General features: G+C 33.6%; 2 long non-coding RNA genes across 3 annotated transcripts; one reads left to right on the top strand and one right to left on the bottom strand.

The window, feature by feature from the left end:
* Positions 1-5083: 5083 nt before the first annotated feature.
* LOC145162418 (uncharacterized) lies at positions 5084-6566 on the bottom strand. Of its 2 annotated transcripts, XR_013739098.1 has the most exons (4): positions 6404-6566; positions 6188-6325; positions 5984-6097; positions 5084-5218 (listed from the first exon to the last, which is right to left on the bottom strand). It is a non-coding gene; the product is annotated as an uncharacterized LOC145162418 (long non-coding RNA). The 2 variants fall into 2 exon arrangements; XR_013739097.1 differs by lacking the exon at positions 5084-5218 and having other exon boundaries at positions 5749-6097.
* A 2605-nt stretch (positions 6567-9171) lies between these two features.
* LOC145162417 (uncharacterized) lies at positions 9172-10574 on the top strand. Its single transcript, XR_013739096.1, has 3 exons — positions 9172-9251; positions 9463-9567; positions 10240-10574. It is a non-coding gene; the product is annotated as an uncharacterized LOC145162417 (long non-coding RNA).
* The last annotated feature ends 9824 nt before the right edge of the window (positions 10575-20398 follow it).

The following is a 20398-nucleotide window of genomic DNA, read 5'->3' as shown; positions in this document are numbered from 1 at the left end:
TGTAGCTTCAGGTTCTGGATCACAAGCAAAGCCAAAGGAGACCATTGATGAAAGCGAAAGTGATGTAGAGGAAACCATTGCTGAAGCTCTCAAACGAAAGAAAAGAGACAGAGAGCTGGATGAAAATCTGAAAATTGATAAGGAAGCGGAGGAGAGGGAAAGGAGAAACAAAGAAGAAGAAGATGCCTTGAACTGCAAGAAGGCTTTGTTTCCCTTGTGGACGAAAGAGACACTTATCAATCAGGCGATTGAGTTTCCTTCTGTCTATTGGTTGGAACCAGTTGCTTCGTTTGATTGTGATAACTCCAAGGACTCGCAGTTCGACATGCCGATTACAAGAAAAGCGTTCACATTTCATTGCTTTGATGCGACTGCTGAGGTTCCTTTTCCTCATCCGAAGGTTGACCGTGAGCTGATAGACTTCTATTTGAAGTATGGGCAACTGAAGTACTTGACTTGGAGTGCTCAGAAGATCATTACAGTCAAGGTACTCAAACCCTCGCCTGCTGGGAGATTTGTTAACGTTAACTTCAAGATTACACGTGGTTCAGCAAACACGGTGTCAATTATCTCTCTAGCAGATCTTCCTAATCTCAATCCCCATGACTGGATTTTGCTGTTCAACATTCTGCTCACTAATCCTAAGGAATATGAGCCTATTTTAGAACATCTGAAGAGAATGTTGGCCTCCTACATCCATGAAGTTGCTACTATGGATCAGGAGATAGCAAAGGTGATGAACAAGAAGCCAACAGTCAAGACTACACCGAAACCAAGGGATGTGAACAAGATGAAAATGGGACAGATGGATTCAACGAATCTTACTGTTATGTTCACAAAAGGCGAAGCTCACAGGTTTCTGTTTGCTCTAGTTGATAAGCACCTCTTTTCAACAGACTGCTTGGAGCACATCATCAACATCATACGTCGGTGCAAGCAGAATTCAGAGGCTGATAAGAAGAATTTTACAGACATGCTTCGGTGGTACATTACGTTTCGCTACCATCTTTTGGCCATTATACCGAAGGTGTTTAAAACTGTGAAGAAGGCTTCTGTTGTTAAACAGGATTGAGGTTTCGGCTCCAAAGACGCAAATGGGGAGATTGTTGAGTCCATTTGTGTTGCGTCTTGGACCTTACGTTTTGTATCCGGATTGGGCCTGTCCATCCGTGATTATCTAGGTTTTCTATTTGTGTTTATCTAGATTAGATAGTAGGATTATAAATATGCATGCATGTATGTGTTACGTTTAATATTGTAACCCTAAAACACCTCTACAGTTGAAGTTCTTTATCGAGCTCTTCTGAGGTGTTGAAGTATTAATCATACGACATATTCAGTGCCATTCTCGTGTGCTTTATTACGTCCTTATTCATTAACTTGCATAGAATCATACGATCCTAAAAGAACATTGTTCTAACATGATGATTAGTCTTCCTTGCTAGATCTACAACTATAACACTTTCTTCTCCTTCTTCAAGCTACCAAAATGCACCAAAAGGCTAAGAATCACCAAAAGGGATTAGGTTAGAGTTTTTTCTGAGGTTTGAGGGTGACGAAGGCTGATAAAGAACCCTAAAATTAAGCTAATGGGGTTTAAATACGAAGGAAACCCTAAAAGATCATAGGATTGTGCTACAACCGTCCTCACGTCGTGACCACCTATGTGTCATGTCATGAATACTGATATGATACACGCTTCTCATCTTGGTTTGTCATGACTGGACTACCTATGGTCACGTCATGACTCTTGATTTTATCCTAAAACCAAGCTTTTGACTCCTTAATTCCCTAAACTGAACCATTCTGGAAACGGGCGTTACATTTTTTTTTTTGAATTAGGGAACGTCGAATGATTCTCCAGTTGTTTGTTCATCTATTTGCAAGGATTGTTGGTCAATTGTTGGCGATTTGTTGTTTAACCATCGACACATATGTAATATATAAATAAGAAATAAGAAATAAGAAATAAGAATTAGGGACTTGTTGTATAACATTAATATAATCTACTTTTTTTATGTCCGATAATATTTTTTGGATAAAATAAGAAATAAGTTGTTTTGAATTAGCTATTAATAAACAATATTGAACTAATAAACTTTGTATTACACTATTTATATTACACCAAAACATCCAATGTTTCATATATGAACTTTCAAATATTAAACATTGAAATTAAGAATGAAATCATACAAAATATATCATTATACATAAATGTCATCAAGAGTTTTAAAATAAGTCGATGTAGATATGATATTTAATTTTAATTACATATTTTGCAAGGCGTACATTTGACTTTATGTTGGTGCGCCGAGAATCGTCTTACTTAATTTGTACCTAAAAAATAAAGGTGAATAGGAATATAAAATAGATATTACTAAGCATTAATATAAATAATTAAAAAGGGTATGTGGATCTCCTCCCACCAGTTAAAGACAACATACCTCTCTAGTGATATCGATTCCTATGTGAAATTGAAGTAGTCATTCTATGTCCACCTTGTTTTCTAATTACATAAACAAATATGAGTAACCAAACATAAAAATGTTATCTTTATGTAGTAAAAATATTTTAGTTAACTAACAAATTAAATAATATAAGTTTAAGAGTTAGGAGTTTCAAAACATTAATATTTTTTTAATCAATCAATTAAGTAACACATGTTGAAAATTTTACAATCATTATTTTAAAGCATTTGAAATATTATATTTTAAATGAATTTTGTTTGAAGTGTTTTGACCTCTATTATAATATATATATATATATATATATATATATATATATATATATATATATATATATATATATATATATATATATGTGTGTGTGTGTGTGTGTGTAGAGAGAGAGAGAGAGAGATGGAAAGTATAACATATGTATGAGTTTTAATTAATTATCTTTTTGAAACGGTACAATTACAAAACAAAAAAAACATATTTAAAATATGTAATTAAATATTTTCGACATCACCCTATATAACATATGATCTATATATTAACGATTAAACCACAATATACAACGACTGTATTACAATAATCCAAAAATGAAGAAAATATAAAAACGAATTAGTATAACAAACTTACAAATTAAAAACTCTAATTTAATAGCATATCTCCAAAAGTGGTCATAAGACCTCAACCCAACACAAAAACCTTTAAGTTTGTTTTCTTTCTGAAATTTGTATATGATTTGTATGCATGTCTTCCCAAAAGATTGGCCTTTTTATAGTAATCTTTTCACTAAATGCTAATTAAACATAATATAAGTTATAAAACTTTTGAGTGTTAAATCATAATTAAGAAAACTTTTGAGTAGTATTAGTTAAAAAAAGGGGGTTTCAAATTAATGTGGTTTGAGGAAGTTAAAAAAGGGGGTTTCAAATGCATAAGATTCAAGAAAAAATGCTAGCTTTATAAGTATGTATGATATTGAGCACCATAAAACTTTATGTTTGATTCTCATCAAATGACTCCAATTGCTTGGTATAACCAATAATTTTAACAAATTTATAATTCATCGATTTGATTGGGAATGCGAAATTAGAATATGATTGTTTATAAAACGCTAATGTATGTACATCTTCTTTAAATTTGAATTCCTATTCAAGATGCCTCTTAGTTAAATTATTATATATGTCAACTGGTTAGTGAAGTAATCTTATAACGATTAACAAGTGGTCTCGGTACAAAACTGAAGAGGCCTTGGGAATATCTTTAGGGTTTGTGGAAGAAAGTGTGGGGTACGGAGTCGAAAAAGGATTTTCAAGCATAAGAATAATTAATTTAGAAAAAATGCTAGAAATTTTAAAAATTTTAAAAATTAATAGGTTTGCAAAATTAGTATAAAAGTCTAGTCATTTTAAAATTTTAATATGATTGTATTTGTGCTAGTTTGCTATTGTTATGTGGGATGACTCGATGCGAACCGTACGATTTACTTGAGCCAATATGTTATAGTGTATTTGTGGCTTCCCAGTCTTAGTGAAATCGTGAGACAAAAACGCAACCTTGTTTAGTTTGAGAGACATAATATGTTTAGCATCGTGTACCAGAAATCTATTCAGGAGAGCTTATGTAGTCATTGCACTTTAGACTAATACCTTTTAACCAATAAGGGTTGAAGTTAAGTTTCATTGCTTAAGTATGTATTTTTCTTTTTAGGATTTTTAGTTTTGAGTGAAAAAAGTCAGAAAAGAAAAAAAAAGTGAAAAAGTTGTGAAAAAAAAAAGAAAAAGAAAAGAAAAAGAAAAAAAGTTGCAAAAGTATGAGTGAATCAAGTGTGCAAAGTTAAGAAGATCAAGAAATATGAAGAAAAGGTTCTTCAGAGGACTGTGGCAAGGCGAAGGCGTGACAGTACACACCCTTGGTCAGCTACAAGAAGCACGGGAATTAGTGACAACTTGGTCAACACCTCCGACCAGTTCATTGTTGCTTCGTTCATAGATCCAAATTCATGTGTCGCGTGGTGCGGATATGTGAGGTTATCAGCCTCAGCAACAGGTTGGAAATCCGGTATATCGGTAAATTGGTAGGTAAATATGAGACCGAGGAGGTCTTGGTTGCAACAGGAATGTAATTCTGGGGTAACAAGATGAACCTGATTGGGACTCGCATTGGGATTTGTTATATATATATATATATATATATATATATATATATATATATATATATATGGGTGAGATCCGTTAAGAACTCTTAGTTTCCTGAGAACACGAGAACTAAAGGTGGAACGTTGGAAATATTAATAAAAAGCTCTCAAATTAACATTATAAAACAAATTTTCGGATTTTTTTTATAAAAAAATAATTTTCGTTTTTTTTAAATTGCAGATTTTTTAATTTTTTAGAAAGCGTAATTTTAAAAAAAAATGATTTTTTTTAAAACTGCATTTTTTAATAAAATAGGAAATTTTTAAAACTTAGTAAGTTTAAAAAAAAAACTGGAATATTTAAAATATATATATAACTTTTTAAACCAAAAAATCAATGTTTTTAGGAGCATATATGCATATTTTTTCAAAATACTCATAAAAAAACTAATTTTTACTTAGGAATCTATAAACACAATAGTACAAGTATTTTGTTTGATACAAGATAAAATATAAAAAACAAAAAATGCTATAAAATTTCTTTGTTTCATTTCTTCGTGTCAAGATTGCCATATTTTCTTCAATTTATCATTTTTCACATCTTCAATATTTTCTACAAATTCTTCTAAATCTACAAGAAAATTAAAAAAAAAATTGATTAATGAAAGAACACTCACAAAATGCTTATGTATATATCTTATGTGATATTCACTTGAAATTTACATGTGAATCACATGTAATTCATATGTGATTCACTTGTGATTTACATGTGATTCATATATGATTTACTTCTGATTTACATGTGAATCACATGTAATTCATATGTGATTCACTTGTGATTTACATGTGAATCATGTGTAATTCATATGTGAGTTACATGTTATTTACATGTGAATCCGATGTGATTCATATGTGAATTACATGTGATTTACATGTGAATCACATGTAATTTATATGTGATTCACTTGTGATTTACATATGAATTTAATGTGATTCATATGTGAGTTACATGTGAATCCCATGTGATTCATACGTGAATTACATGTGAATCATATGTGATTCACTTGTGATTTACATGTGAATTACATGTGATTTATATGTGAATCACATATGATTTACATGTGAATCACATATAATTCATATGTGAATTATATGGTTAATTACCATATGATGGTTAATGAATCACAAGGACTTCGGTTGAATATGGATTTTGGAACAATTCCAAGGCTAAAACTGGAAGTTATGGAGTTGCAGATAGGATCATACTAGTTCCATAATCCATAAATTTCACCAAAGGTTGAATATGTTTTGCATTTTACAAGTAAAATAGTTAGTTTGCAACAAAATCACAAGTACAAGATTGATGTGCATATAGACAAAAAAAGATTAAATCTACCTCTTACTTTCTATAGTGGGAAAAAATTTCATCAATGTACTCAACCATAGCCAGAGGACTACCCTTATCAGCATTGTCAATTTCCAAAATTGGCTCCTCGTATACATCTTCCACCTGAATTAAGGATCCAATACTTTTGAGCTATTTTCAACTTAAAAGAAGCAAAGAACAAGAAGATTAAAAAAAGATGAAAAATCAAATCACCATCTTGTCTATTTCATACATCATAGCTTCTGTATGTTGAACAAATATTGGTGCATTGAAATCATCTTCAACATCACTGATGCTCAAGTCTTCAGTATCAATCTTATCATGGATAATTTAGACTTTTGTCTTTTTACCCTGTCATCAAAAGGAAGTTTATGTAAACACATATATAACATAAAACAAATCAAATAGGGCTCAATAAAAAAGATATACCTCTTCATGAAATGATGCATCCAATCATATTATTCTTGTAGGAAAGCATGAGGTGAATTCTGCTACTAAAGATGCATTGACATGCCCTTTTAATATGTTAGAACTGGACTGAAAAGGTTTGCATATCTTCTAAAGCTTCAATCTTCCTTTAGGATAAGTTGTGAATATATACCTACACAGTAGTAACAATTTAAAATTAGCAATCAAATGTGAAGTCTGTCAGCATTGTTATGACTATGTCCCACGACCTCCCAAAATACTTTTCACTTCCTATACTAAAAACAAGATGATTGATTATATGCACATAAGATTAATGATTCAGGTGAACAATAGTATGCATTTTGCTAGGTACTTTAGCATTAAAACAAGTAATAGACTATTAAAATGGGAGTATAAGTTGAACAGTACCTATTGCCCAAAGACTTGCACCAATATGTTCCTAAAAGTTGTCTCTCAGCTTCAGCAGGCCAAGTAAATGATAGATTGACCTCAGGTATATAACATCAAAAGAATAGAGAATATTATCATTCCTCTAAATATCCATAGCCGAATCTAATTTTAGAATTGTTCAATAAGAACACAAAAACCAGATGAATTTCTAGAAAAACCAGCTGGAAAGAGTGGCCGAATAGGGCGATCAATTAGCTGACCACATAGAAGTTCTCGCTCTTTTGGAGCACCTTATCTTCGCATAAATATTCCTGGAATCACTCCGTGAGCAAACTGTTTCTCTTGATAATCGACCTAAATCAGAAATTAAAATGAAAGCCTTTGTCAAAAAGTTATACAATTCTAAAAAAGAATACAAACGAAATGGAAGGAGATATATGTACAGTGAGAGGCAAATTAAACGGAGCTGTAAAATTTCATACCAGAATTGCAGATGAAGCAACGTGTTTCCGGAGACAGATCCAAGGGGGAAAGCCGATAGAATTAAAGAATTAAGAATTACAGGCGCAAGGGATGGTTGTTGCAATGGTCGGAGATGGCATTGATGATTGACTGTCGTTCGTTGCTGCAGATTTCGGAACAGATGTGGCGATTAAGGCGAATCGATTCTGGGAGATGATTGTGGTGTAGGTTTTAAAGGAGGCGATGATGATTAAGTTTTGGAGGAGGCGATGGTGGTGCTGTTTGTTTTAGGGGAGATCGACGGAGTTGATTGTGGTCATGCGAGTTTTAGAGAGAGATGTCCACCGGAAAGGTCCAATAGTCGGTGTATAGTTTCATGGAAGAGGGATCTGATCGATTTTATTCCTGAATGGGGTCATTTTTTCTTATCCCTAAAATACCCTCTGTGACATTTTATTACTATACCCCCGCCATTCTATTGATCTCTTTATTTACAAAAATGCCACAATACATCTTGACCATCATTTTTTTATCTAACGATCCTCTTTTAGTTTTCGGGTTCTCGGGAAACTTTGAGTTCTCAAATGATCCTTCCTATATATATATATATATATATATATATATATATATATATATATATATATATATATATATTACATATTATGTAAATTTAGTCAAATGCTGAATTTTAAGAGGTACACACCTTAAAGCAACATATACAACCGTTTTATGCATTATAATCATGAATCTTAGTTTGGTTGATATAGGAAAAAGTTAAGATAAGAAGTGACCAAGTCCCTATAATCCAAGTTGAATAATTCGTGCCTTCCCTATATTTCAGCCGATTGAGTCTATAAAATACCAAAGCTTCCCATCATCCTCTATTTGTGAAACCCAAATCGACTCTAGCCACCTATTTCAGCTGTTATCCACCATCTTAACCACTATCAGCCTTCACCGCCCTAACCACCATCGCTCACCACCGTTGTAACCACCTTCAACCATCCACCTCCTTCTCACACCATTGGAGGTAAATATTTATGGATTATGCGAAAGTCTTCTTCGTCTGTATCTCAATCTATTCTACTTCCCTTCTTTCTCACAACCATCATCATCTCATTGTCGGGACACCCTACGCTCACCTCACACCATCGTTCGGTCTCTTTTTTAACCACCATCAGTCTTGATTCTATTATTCCTTTCAAAAACCCATTGTTTGTTCCCCTATCTTCTTTGTTCGAAACCCTAATATGCCCACAACCCACCGCCAGAGCAATATCAGCCATCGGTGTTGGAGTCGATCAAACCCATAAATCAATTCCATTAATGTCTTCCCTGATTTTTGAACTTTCTGATTCTCTTTAAAAATATGACTTTGTAGTGCCTCTTCATCTTCTTCATCTTCCACACATGAAGCAAGAAGGTAATTGGTTTTTTACTTTTCAATTAATCCTCTTCTTCATGTTGAAATCAGTTAAAGCATGCACATAGGAATTGACAACTATTTTGGAGTTATTATTTCAGATGTGGCCAGGTTTTGTCTCTCGCATAGGCACAAATAGATATCATCAAGTATGCAAAAAGACTTGATTTTTAAACATACAAATTTATATTGACAATTGTTTTGGGTTTATTATTCCATATATGAAATCACATTTTCAAGAAGAAGCTTTAAAAGCTCAAGTTTTTTGTTTCATGGTGTCATCTTCAACTGAGTATACATGTTAACCCTTTTTTTTTGTCAATTATTGCTTTTCTGAACTCTAATTTTTGGTAAATCATTTGCAATCTTTTTTGTAGGTGGTGTGTGGTGGTGAGCGAAAATAGGATCTTCCCACACGTGGCTAATTTTTGGGGTCAGGAGTTTGACAATAAGCTCTGCTCATTAAAACATGTATGTATGTTTATCAGATTATCAAAAATAATTGTGTGATTCTCCTTTTGTTCACTCTATTAGTCTCTTTTTGATATGCTATTTGACACATAGAAGGTTAAGGTACCGTGTTTACCCCTACTCATTATTGTTGTTTCATCTTTTGTAATAATTGAACCATATTATTGAAAATCTATGTCTCAATCTTTCTCTCTCACAAAGATTCAAGCCCAAAACGTCTTCAATCTTTTACATTTTAAGTTTGATGATTCGATATATAATTCTCATCATGAATCAGACCTAAATGTAACCAAAATATTTATTTTCCTTGCAGATTTGTTGATTTCGGGATTGGAAGTAGTATGATATCCGGAGGATTTGGGTTTTTTTTAAACCTACTTAGTACCCACACATGCTTCGGAAAATCTATTGTGAAATGGTATCTTCTCTTCATTAAAGTTAAATTCAATAACAGTAACATCCACATGTTTTTATTGTTTTTAATCCATTATGGTTCAAGAACGGTGTTTGGTAGAAATGTTGGATCTACCTCATTCGATTTCGAAAAAAGAAACCTACTTACTTGGCTCAAATTGGATGAAAAATAATATATAGTTAAGTTTTTTTTTCTATATTCCTGTTTTCCATTGGACATGAATAATACAACTGACTTTTATAATATCTAGAGTTCTTTTTTAGAAAAAAAAACATTTTTGTTACCATATTCTATCAGGTGGCTTTGAACTCTTTTTTTACTTTGTTTTTTTGTGCTTTCACAAATTCATATTTGTTTTTCATTTTTAATTACAAATATAATGTTTATTTTGGTAAAACCTGTTGATTAGCTTGTACATTTTTTTGTGGTAATGGTAATATTTCCAAGTTAGCCAAGTTCTTGTAACCAACAATAAGTCCAATGGATTAAAAGGTGAAAGGATTGACAATTTGGCCTCTGGCTTTTGGCTTCATGGTCCGGTCATTAAGGGGAAATTTGGACCATTTTACCTTCGGAATGGGCATGGATAATTTCCATCGCCGGTTCACTGCTTATTGAATTATTGATTGTTAAAAGATGGTAAATTACAATCTATGATGTTCTGGTTGGTTTTAGGTTACTCTACATGCAAGTTTGTTGGCTTTCCTCCTGTTGGACGATATTGCCCTTGGCCCAGTTTCATCTGTTATGTTGACCCAACTTTAACAACCCTATAGATCTCCCTAGAATTTGCCAATAGCCGAAGATCAAACCTAAAGAACAAGCAGAGGAGTTGTCTACTTTCAATTTATTTTGATGTTTTTAGTTGTTTTTTCTATTTACTTTCTGCAGAGCAACTTAGAGCAGCAGGCTGGCAAATTTTATTCATAAATTCGTTATGTCAAAGGAATTGGAGTAAAAAACGTGACATTGACTAATTTTTTAGTTTGACAAAATGTGATGGTCAGATACTCGAGAACCAAAATGAAAGGGTTTTGATTTGTGAACTCAATGTAACCCTATCTTCATTGTATTTTGATTTTGAAGATAAAATGAGGATTATGTTTATTTTTTATTTTGTATTTTGTAGATTCTCATATTAATGTTGATTAATTATTAATGTTTTACAAATCTAAAATATTGTTTAGTGTTAATTTTTGATGACAACGATTTTTGTTTATTTTTTATTCTAACAAGTAATGTTGAGTAAACATTTGAAGTTCCTTTAGAATTGATTTCATTGGGTTTGATAAAAATTGTTTTAATACTATTTTCAAAATCATAATTATAGAGATAGTTATCAAACCATTTAATACTATTGTATATTTTCCAAATAACGAAAAACATGAGATATATCTAAATTAAGTATTAATTCTTTAATAACTAAAAATACCGAATAACAAGTTCACGATGAAAGTAGAGATTAGAGAACATAAACTTTATTCATATATATATGGTAGCAATTTACTACTATTAAAACCAAATTGAACAGTAATATTAAATAAAAACATATGCTTTTTTAATTTAAAAAGACGACATTAAAATTTAAAAAACAATACAACTTAATATTCAAAGTTAAAAAACTAACACCATTTTTTAATAAGATGATACAATATTAAAATATTAATTTAAAAATACGACATTAAAATTTAAAAACAATACAACTTAATATTCAAAGTTAAAAACTAACATCATTTTTTATAAGATGATACAATATTAAAATATTAAAATGAGCAATATTTGACATAATTTTATGTTTATTTTGTTAAAAAGCTAACTTATATTGGATTAGATAACTCATTTTTACTTAACACCAAACCTTAAACTCTCGGTCCATAACCCTAACTCATAAATGCGAAACATAAAATCTATACCCTCAAAGAAAATATTTGCTGATACACATATTCTGTAATTAACATGTTTCTAAAACATAACCATTTATCGAAAGAAGACTGCTTGCTAAAATAAAACTAACGCCCACCAAAATATTAAACAATAAATGAAACTATTTTACAAAATTTCATACAATTATTTACATACATTTACAATATATTTAAATGGCGAATGATAGTTATAATGTATTTTGTGTTCTTTGGAATCGAATATGTTATCATGAAACATAAATGATATATTTTTACACAATGGATCCAACATATGAAAACACATATCCACCATACACAAAAAACGATGAATACAATAAAAAGAATACATTGTTCGTAAAAGAAAAACAAATCATTGAATTGAAACTAATCACCATTTAATTTTTGAAAGAATTAATTAATCACCCGTCGCTTCGCACGGGTAAACGGTTAGTTACTTATTATACAAATTTGGTCAAAAGCTGAATTTTAAGAGGTAAATGGGCAAATGCAACGTTTACAACCATTTAAAGCATTATAGGATCTGTGGTCAATTGGTCAAAGGATGAATTTTAAGAAGTACATAGCCACATGCAAAATGTACAACCATTTATAGCATTGTAGGATCTATGGTCAACTATTGAATCAGTCAAATGTAATACAAATAGTTTTTTGAATGTTTAAACTTCAAAGATAAGATTTATTATGTGTATCTTCTTCGAAATTCAAAAATCCTGAATAATAGATCTTTATCTCCCTTTATTTTAGCTCCTTCATCTATATATATATATATATATATATATATATATATATATATATATATATATATATATATATATATATATATATATATATATATATATATATATTCTAACTCTAATTAATGGTGTCGCCTTTTCCATTTGGTGTTTACATGTTCCTCTTAATCTATATGCAACACAGCCATCAATAACCCAAAAAAAAATAGGTAATGAAATCGTGCTTTTGTGTTTGTGTTTTTTTGTTTACATGTATAATTTTAAATTCCTATTGAATGGTGCTTGTGTATGTTTTTTTGTGTTTACATGTACCAAAGCAGTCAATAACATCCGAAAAAACAAAAAATATAAAGTTCCTATTCTCTTTAATGGTGCGTGTGTATGTGTGGGTATTTTTTTTTGTTTACAGGTACTGAATCACTAAACCACCAAATCAGCCAACAACAAGCAACAATCACCCAGTGAGATACAGTTCTTATTCTCTTTAATAGTGTGTGTATGTGTGTTTTTTTTTTGTGTTTACAGGTACCGAATCACTAAACTGCCAAATCAGTCAGCAACAATCATCCAGTGATATTTTCCTGTATAAAAGAATCATGCACATAATCTCTCTCTCTCTCTCTCTCTCTCTCTCTCTCTCTCTCTCTCTCTCTCTCTCTCTCTCTCTCTCTCGTGGCGACCTGCTCTCTTCTCCTCCCGTCCACATCTAAATGCTACAACCATCAATAATAACCCTTGATTCCTCTAAATCAAAGCTAAGTGGGTGTTTGACTTTGCTTTTAAAACAACTTTTGGACTTTTAACTTTTCCAAAAAGTTAAAAAAGTCCAAAAGATATTTGGCAAAATAGATTTTTTTTTAAATCAAACTTTTGGCCATGACAAAAAGGAGCATTTTTAAAAGTCATAAAATGTCATCTTTTTATGACTTTTAATTTTTATCTCTTTTTTAAATAGCTCCATTTAGGAAAAAAAATTTATCGAAAAAATCCTTTTGTAAAAGTCATTTTTACAAAAGTTAAAAAAAGAATCCCAGACACACCCTAAAATCTCATCTTCAGACGCCAACTACACCCAATTGAATTAGGTCAACGCCAACTACACCCAATTCCAATTTTCAACCTTCAACCTTCGTTGCTTCAAAGAAAATTCAGGTTCAAACGCACAGAAGGGGAAAAAGGTATTCGTGTTTCATTATTTCAGTTGATGGGTTTTAGTTATAGAGCCTCTGAGTGTATTCGCGTCATGTGGGTATCTTGAACTCAAGTTTCCATTTCCAATAAGAAATCAGCTATGTTTTCAGATTTTCTTCATACCCTTTTACTTAATCTTATTTGTGTGTTTCTGGTATATGTCAAAACGACCTGCAATCGATTTTGATCCAGTTGAATAATGATTCAGACTTTAGTTCTTCATTATCATCAAAAGTTGTGTCTTGGGAACCAAATGCAGCAGATTGCTACCCCTGGATAGGTGTTAATTGCATCATCGGGGGCCATGTTACCTGAGTTCCAAACAACTAAGTTCAAATGCAAAGTTCCTTAATGTTGAAGGCATACCTAAAACTAAATGTTGCACGGAAAGGATCAAGTAGATCTGAGATAGACTTAAGTGAATACGAATCCATAGATGAGCTAATTTGTTATTGAACTGCAGCAGGCCAATGAACCAATAATAGTTATTGAATTGATTAAGACCACGACTATATCATTATAGGGCACTTGACCTGATAAATAGGCATAGATATCAATAAATTTTAAGCAGTTGCCCAGTCAAAAAAATAAATCAGCTTAAACTGAGAAAAAATAGGTTAGAGTTAGCTTCTGAAAAATGCAGGTGTGTTATGGAGACTTGCACAATTATGTGATAATGCAGATTTGGCTTTGCTAACCGAAACAAATCTAGAAAATTTGATGTTGATTTCAGATACCTTTAAATATCGGAAGGAAATGGTATCTGACTGAAAGTCTCACAAAGAGCTTGTAACTTCTTCGAAGAGCTATTAAGCTCAATTATATTACTCTACAACATTAAAAACAATTAGCCCTTAGTGTTTATTTCTGAACATAAAATATGCTTCTCCACATAACCAAAGTGATTCAATTTTTCTTGAAAATTTATCATATCCTCTCCTCATTGATCCATTAAAACTACGAGGCAGTCAGATTTATGAAATTCAAAAGCAAATTTGAGAATTTGAGAAGAATTTACATGAACAGGCAAAGGAAGAGCGAGATGATTCAATCATGAAAATTATATGAGAGAGAGAGAGAGAGAGAGATTTTATATATTAAATAATTTTTTTTCTTAAAAAAAAAGAGAAAACATCATAAATGGCCCTATGGTAGTGAAATGACGAAAATGCCCTTCAGTTAATGGACAAAACTTAACAGAGTTAACCAATCATAAAAGTTTTTGAAAGCACAGAGACTTTCGAGTGATTCTAAACATAATTTTACCTTATTTCTAGTAAAAACTATCTGTTAGAACTCAATACTCAATATCACATAATATTTCATAATATTATTTACTTAAAACACGATTTCAAAACGTGTATATTACAAATACCTCATCCTTTTGAGAATTTCGTCCCCAAAATTACATCGATTAAAATAAATGGGGATATTTCGCTCTTATCTCATTCTTATTCTCCCAAGTATAGTTCGGGCCTCGATGGTGTTTCCACTTGACAAGCACCAACTCTACTTCTTTATTACATAGCTTAGTCGTTCTTTCGTTTACGATCTCTTCAGGTTCTTCTACATAAGTTAACTTATTATCCAGTTTCACCTCGGATAATGGAACTGTCTCATCATAGATGCTCAAGCATTTGCGCAGATAACTCACATGGAAGACATCATGAATACTTGCCAAATCTTCAGGCACTTCCAAGCGGTATGCTTGTTTACCAATCCTCTGGATGATTTTGAAAGGACCAACAAATCTAGGACTTAGTTTTCCTTTCTTTCCAAATCGCATAAGACCTTTCCATGGGGATACCTTCAACATTACGAAATCACCCGCCTGGAATTCTATTGGTCGTCTCCTCTTTTCTGTATAGGACTTTTGTCGATCCTGGGCCGCTTTCATTCTTTCTCGTATACTTTAAATCTTGTCGGTGGTGTCTTGAATCATTTCAGGGCCTCCAAGGAACTTCTGTCCTATGTCTCGCCAACATAATGGCGTACGGAATTTACGACCATATAATGCTTCATATGGTGGCATTTTAATTGAAGCGTGGTAACTGTTATTATACGAAAATTCGACAAGAGGTAAGTATTTATCCCAGTTACCACCGAACTCCAAGACACATGCGCGAAACATATCTTCTACTGTTTGGATTGTTCTCTCCGTCTGACCATCTGTCTGGGGATGATAAGTTGTGCTGAGGGCAACTCGAGATCCCAATTCACGTTGCATACTCGCCCAAAAGTGAGAAGTGAAGCGAGTATCACGATCAGAAATGATCTTTAGTGGCACACCATGTCTTGCAACAATTTCATCCAAGTATACTTGTGCGTATTTCTCCATTGGAGACATTTCACGCATGACAAGAAAATGAGCGCTTTTAGTCAGGCGCTCGACGATTAGCCAAATGCTATCATGCTGTCTAGCAGTCTTTGGCAATTTGGTAATAAAATCCATGGACAGTTCTTCCCATTTCCATACAGGAACACTAAGACTTTATGGGGTTCCGTAAGGCTTTTGGTGTTCTGCTTTGACTTGTAAGCATACTAAGTATTCATGTACATATCTTCCAATGTTTCTCTTTAATCCAGGCCACCAATAATCAGCTCTTACATCATAGTACATTTTACTTGTACCAGGATGTATTGACAGTTTAGATTTATGTGCTTCATCTAAAATCTTCTGTCTTAATCCACCAATCTTTGGAATCCATAGCCGATTTTTGAATACCTTCAATCCTCGTGGATCATCAAGTAAAACATCGGTATAATGTACCATCCCTTCTTTCTTCACATTTTCTGGCTTTAGGGCCTCTACTTGCCATTTCTCTAGTTCATCTAGAATAGTGAACTTTACTGTAGTGTGAGTAATAGCATAACACATACTATTACGATAAACCTTTCTGCTAAGTGCATCGACAACTACATTAGCCTTTCTAGGATGATACAGGATTTCACAGTCATAGTCTTTGATCAGCTCCATGGCTCGTTGTTGTCTCATATTCAGAGTTTGCTGACTAAATATATAATCGAGACTTTTGTGGTCGGTAAACAATTGACATTTTGTACAAAAAAGATAATGTCTCCAGAGTATTAGGGCGAATACCACCGCAGCGAGTTCGAGATCATGGGTGGGATAATTCTTCTCATAATCTTTCAGTTGTCTTGAGGCATAGGCTATCACTTTACCACGTTGCATCAACACACAACCGAGTCCCAATCTTGAAGCATCGCTATATACAGAGAAATCATCATCACCTTCTGGGAGTGATAAGATTGGAGCATGAGTAAAAAGATCTTTTAGGGTTGAGAAAGCTTTTTCTTGAGCTTCACCCCATTCGAACTTCACTTCCTTCCGTGTAAGACTCATGAGAGGTACGACTATACGAGAAAAGTCTTTAATGAATCTCCGGTAATATCCTGCGAGACCCAAGAAACTAAGAATTTCGGAAGCATTACGGGGCACTTCCCAATTTTGAATAGCTTCGATTTTGATAGGATCTACAGATACACCGTCACTAGAAATCACATGGCCGAGAAATTGAACTTGACGAAGCCAAAATTCACATTTCGAGAATTTAGCATATAGTTTCTCCTTTCGAAGAAGTTCCAATACCGCACAAATATGAATAACATATCAGCTTCAGACTTGGAATAGATTAGAATATCGTCAATGAATACGATGACAGATTTATCGAGCATTGGGCGGCATACCCGATTCATCATATCCATGAATACAGCAGGAGCATTTGTTAAACAAAACGACATGACAAGGAATTCATAATGCCCATAACGAGTACGAAAAGCTGTCTTCGGAACATCCTGCTCGTGAACTTTTAACTGATGATAGCCAGATCTTAGATCAATCTTTGAGAAATAGCTAACATCCTGAAGTTGATCAAATAAATCATCAATGCGAGGTAGTGGGTACTTGTTCTTGATAGTCACCTTATTCAGCTCACGATAATCAATACACATCCGCATCGATCCGTCCGTCTTCTTGACAAACAATACCAGAGCACCCCATGGAGAGGTACTCGGTCGAATAAAGCATTTGTCAAGTAATTCCTGCAGTTGGATCATTATTTCTTTCATCTCTGCTGGCGCGAGACGATAATGAGTCTTTGTAATCGGAGCAGCACCAGGCACAAGGTCAATTCGGAATTCTACTTGCCTGTCCGGAGGAAGTCCAGGCAATTCTCCGGGAAAAACATCTGGATATTCTTTAGCAATGGGAACATCATTCACTATTTTCTTCTCCTCTTTTGAGACATCAACTGTGTAGGCCAGATAGATAGAACACCCTTTCGATACGAATTTACGAGCTTTGAGGAAAGATATTATTTTTAAGGTTCCTTGTTCACCATAGACATAGATAGGATTCTCCCCTTCAATGGGAATATGTACTATCTTTTCATAGCACAAGAGTTCTGTGTGGTTCTTTGACAACCAATCCATGCCGAGAATAATATCAAAGTTGGGCAAGGAGATAGGGATCAGGTTAGCAAGAAAATTATAGCCTTCAGTTTCTATAATACAATCCCTATAGACTTTATCAGCAAGTAATGATATACTTCCTGCAGTATCTACGTGAAATGGTTGCGCGAGTACATAGCAAGCAATTTGAAAGGAATGCGCAAATTCATAAGACACAAAAGAATCTAAGGCACCAAAATCAAATAAGATGTGAGCAGGTCTAGAGTTGGCAAGAAATGTACCCGTCACAACATTCGGGTCCTCGCGTGCCTCCTCTGAGGTAATCTGGAATGCACGACCCTTAGCTTTTGGCACCTCCTCCTTTTTAGTTGGAGTACCCTTTGATTGTTGAACAGGGGCTTGACTTCTCGCCGGTTGTTGAACAGAAGCTTGAATTCCCGTCATCTGACTAGTAAGAGTAGGGCAAAAACGCTTCTTGTGGCCAGTAATACCACATGCATAACAAGTAACATCATTTCTTGGGCAAGCTGGCTTTATATGACCCTTTTCTCCACATCCATAACAGACAATGGATTCCTTGTCTATTTTGCATTGGCCCGGATGATTCCTTCCACAAACACGACATGAAGGCGATTGAATAGAAAAAGATTGTGATCTACCACGTCCACGAGAGACATTTTGAGTTTGCACTTGATTACCAGGCTCGGTCCGAACGGATTGAGCTGGTAGAAAAGAAGGAACAGGTACAGTTCTTTCAGTACGTGGATGCTTCGGAACAGTAAGAGTGGCACCACGTAGTTCTAAGTCATGCTCACGTCTTCGAGCATACTCAACGGCTTTATCGAATGACAGAACTTCTCGATTGGCAATGAAATCGTGGATTTCGTGTCGTAGTCCCTCCATGAATAACTGAATCTTCTCGTCTTCAGTTGGAATATACTTTGTAGCAAACCTTGCTCTTTGATTAAACTGATTTTCATACTCATTCACAGTCATTCCTCCCTGTTTAAGTTCGAGGAATTCCTTCTCCAATCTCCTCCTCATGTCTAGAGGACAATACTTCTCTAGCAAACGAGTTTTGAAAATTTCTCAGGCTAAATTCTCCTGGTCAAACCCGTTTAGAGCTTCATATGTTGCTTCCCACCAGACCAAGGCTTCTCCGATGAGCATTGCGGAAACATAATTAGCCTTGTCTTCATTATCCACATGAGAAATACGAAACACTTTCTCTGTGTTCTGGATCCAGGTAAGAACAACAATGGGATTAATAACGCCAGAAAACTCTGTAGCACCACTACTCTTGAAATCTTTGAACGAGGGATGCTTCACCTCTCCTTTTGAAGATTCTCCAGTCGCTTTATCTTTTCCTTTATCACCATTCTTTTTGTGTTCTTCGAGAGTCTGTCGAATAACACCGGTAAGTTTACCCAAGAGTCGCTCCTCACGAGGAGATATTAGAGTATTCACTTCCTCAGGTTGAGGACCTCTACCAACCTCAGGGGTATGACTACTAACCTGTTCAGCCATTGCTCTGCAATATGGAGTAACATTGTATTTTAGAATATATTAGGGTTTATCCTTACCTAATACTTTTACTTAAATATTTCCTATGGTTTGTATCCATATACTTACAATGAATCCGTTCATATATTGAACTTCCAATAGTTTAAGTCTAAATACCAATCCGTGGAATTTAGTTCACTTAAACTACTGCTCTGATACCATGATTGAAAGACCCACACTTTCATACTTGACAATTGTTACTCCGAAACATGCTACATGCATATTCATAAAAACAATATTTTATATTGATAAAGTGATTACAAACTACTGGATACAAACCAACTATTTCAAAGTGTTATATATTACATAACTTCCAAGGATTCTATAGTTTTATACATATGGGAGTGCAAAATACAATAGTTTCAAACTATTCAAAAATCTTCTATCAATACAATAGTTTCAAACTATTCAAAAATCTTCTATCAGTATATAACTATATTGGATGCTTATCTCCTACAATTTGTTAAACATTGAGAGGATAAGCAAGACGCTTAGTGAGTTCAATAATAGATACAATATAACGTTATGCCATATATATACTTCAATATGACAGAAGCAAAGAGGAACAAGGAACAACAAAGGCATATGTGAATCATGTGACAAACTTTCCATATCAATCATTGATTTGATTCAAAGATATACAATCAATGAGACATAACAATTTCCATACTTGATATACATCAATAAAGCTTTGGCCCAAATGGCACAGAAGACATACAACTTCGGATTAACATTTTGGTAGATTTCAGGCTTATAGCCCTGTCTAACCTTCTGCCAATACCATTGAATAGAAGTCATTCTCTTACGGAGACATGTTCTACATGGCCAGAGGCTACATACCGGTACCAATGTGAATCTAAGTCCTTTCACTGATCACATGGTCAAAGGTATTGCTTTGCTATTAAAAATAGCGAATAAAAATAACACGGGAAAATAAACCGGAATAATAACATTGGAAAGCACATAGCACATATAACACATAACATACAATTG

The sequence above is a fragment of the Lactuca virosa genome, chromosome 3, assembly GCF_052849685.1.
Source record: "Lactuca virosa cultivar CGN04683 chromosome 3, Lactuca_virosa_CGN04683_v6, whole genome shotgun sequence".
In the NCBI taxonomy this organism is placed as follows: Eukaryota; Viridiplantae; Streptophyta; class Magnoliopsida; order Asterales; family Asteraceae; genus Lactuca; species Lactuca virosa.
The sequence above is the reverse complement of the archived record's forward strand: the minus strand, read 5'-3'. Positions and strand labels throughout refer to the sequence as shown.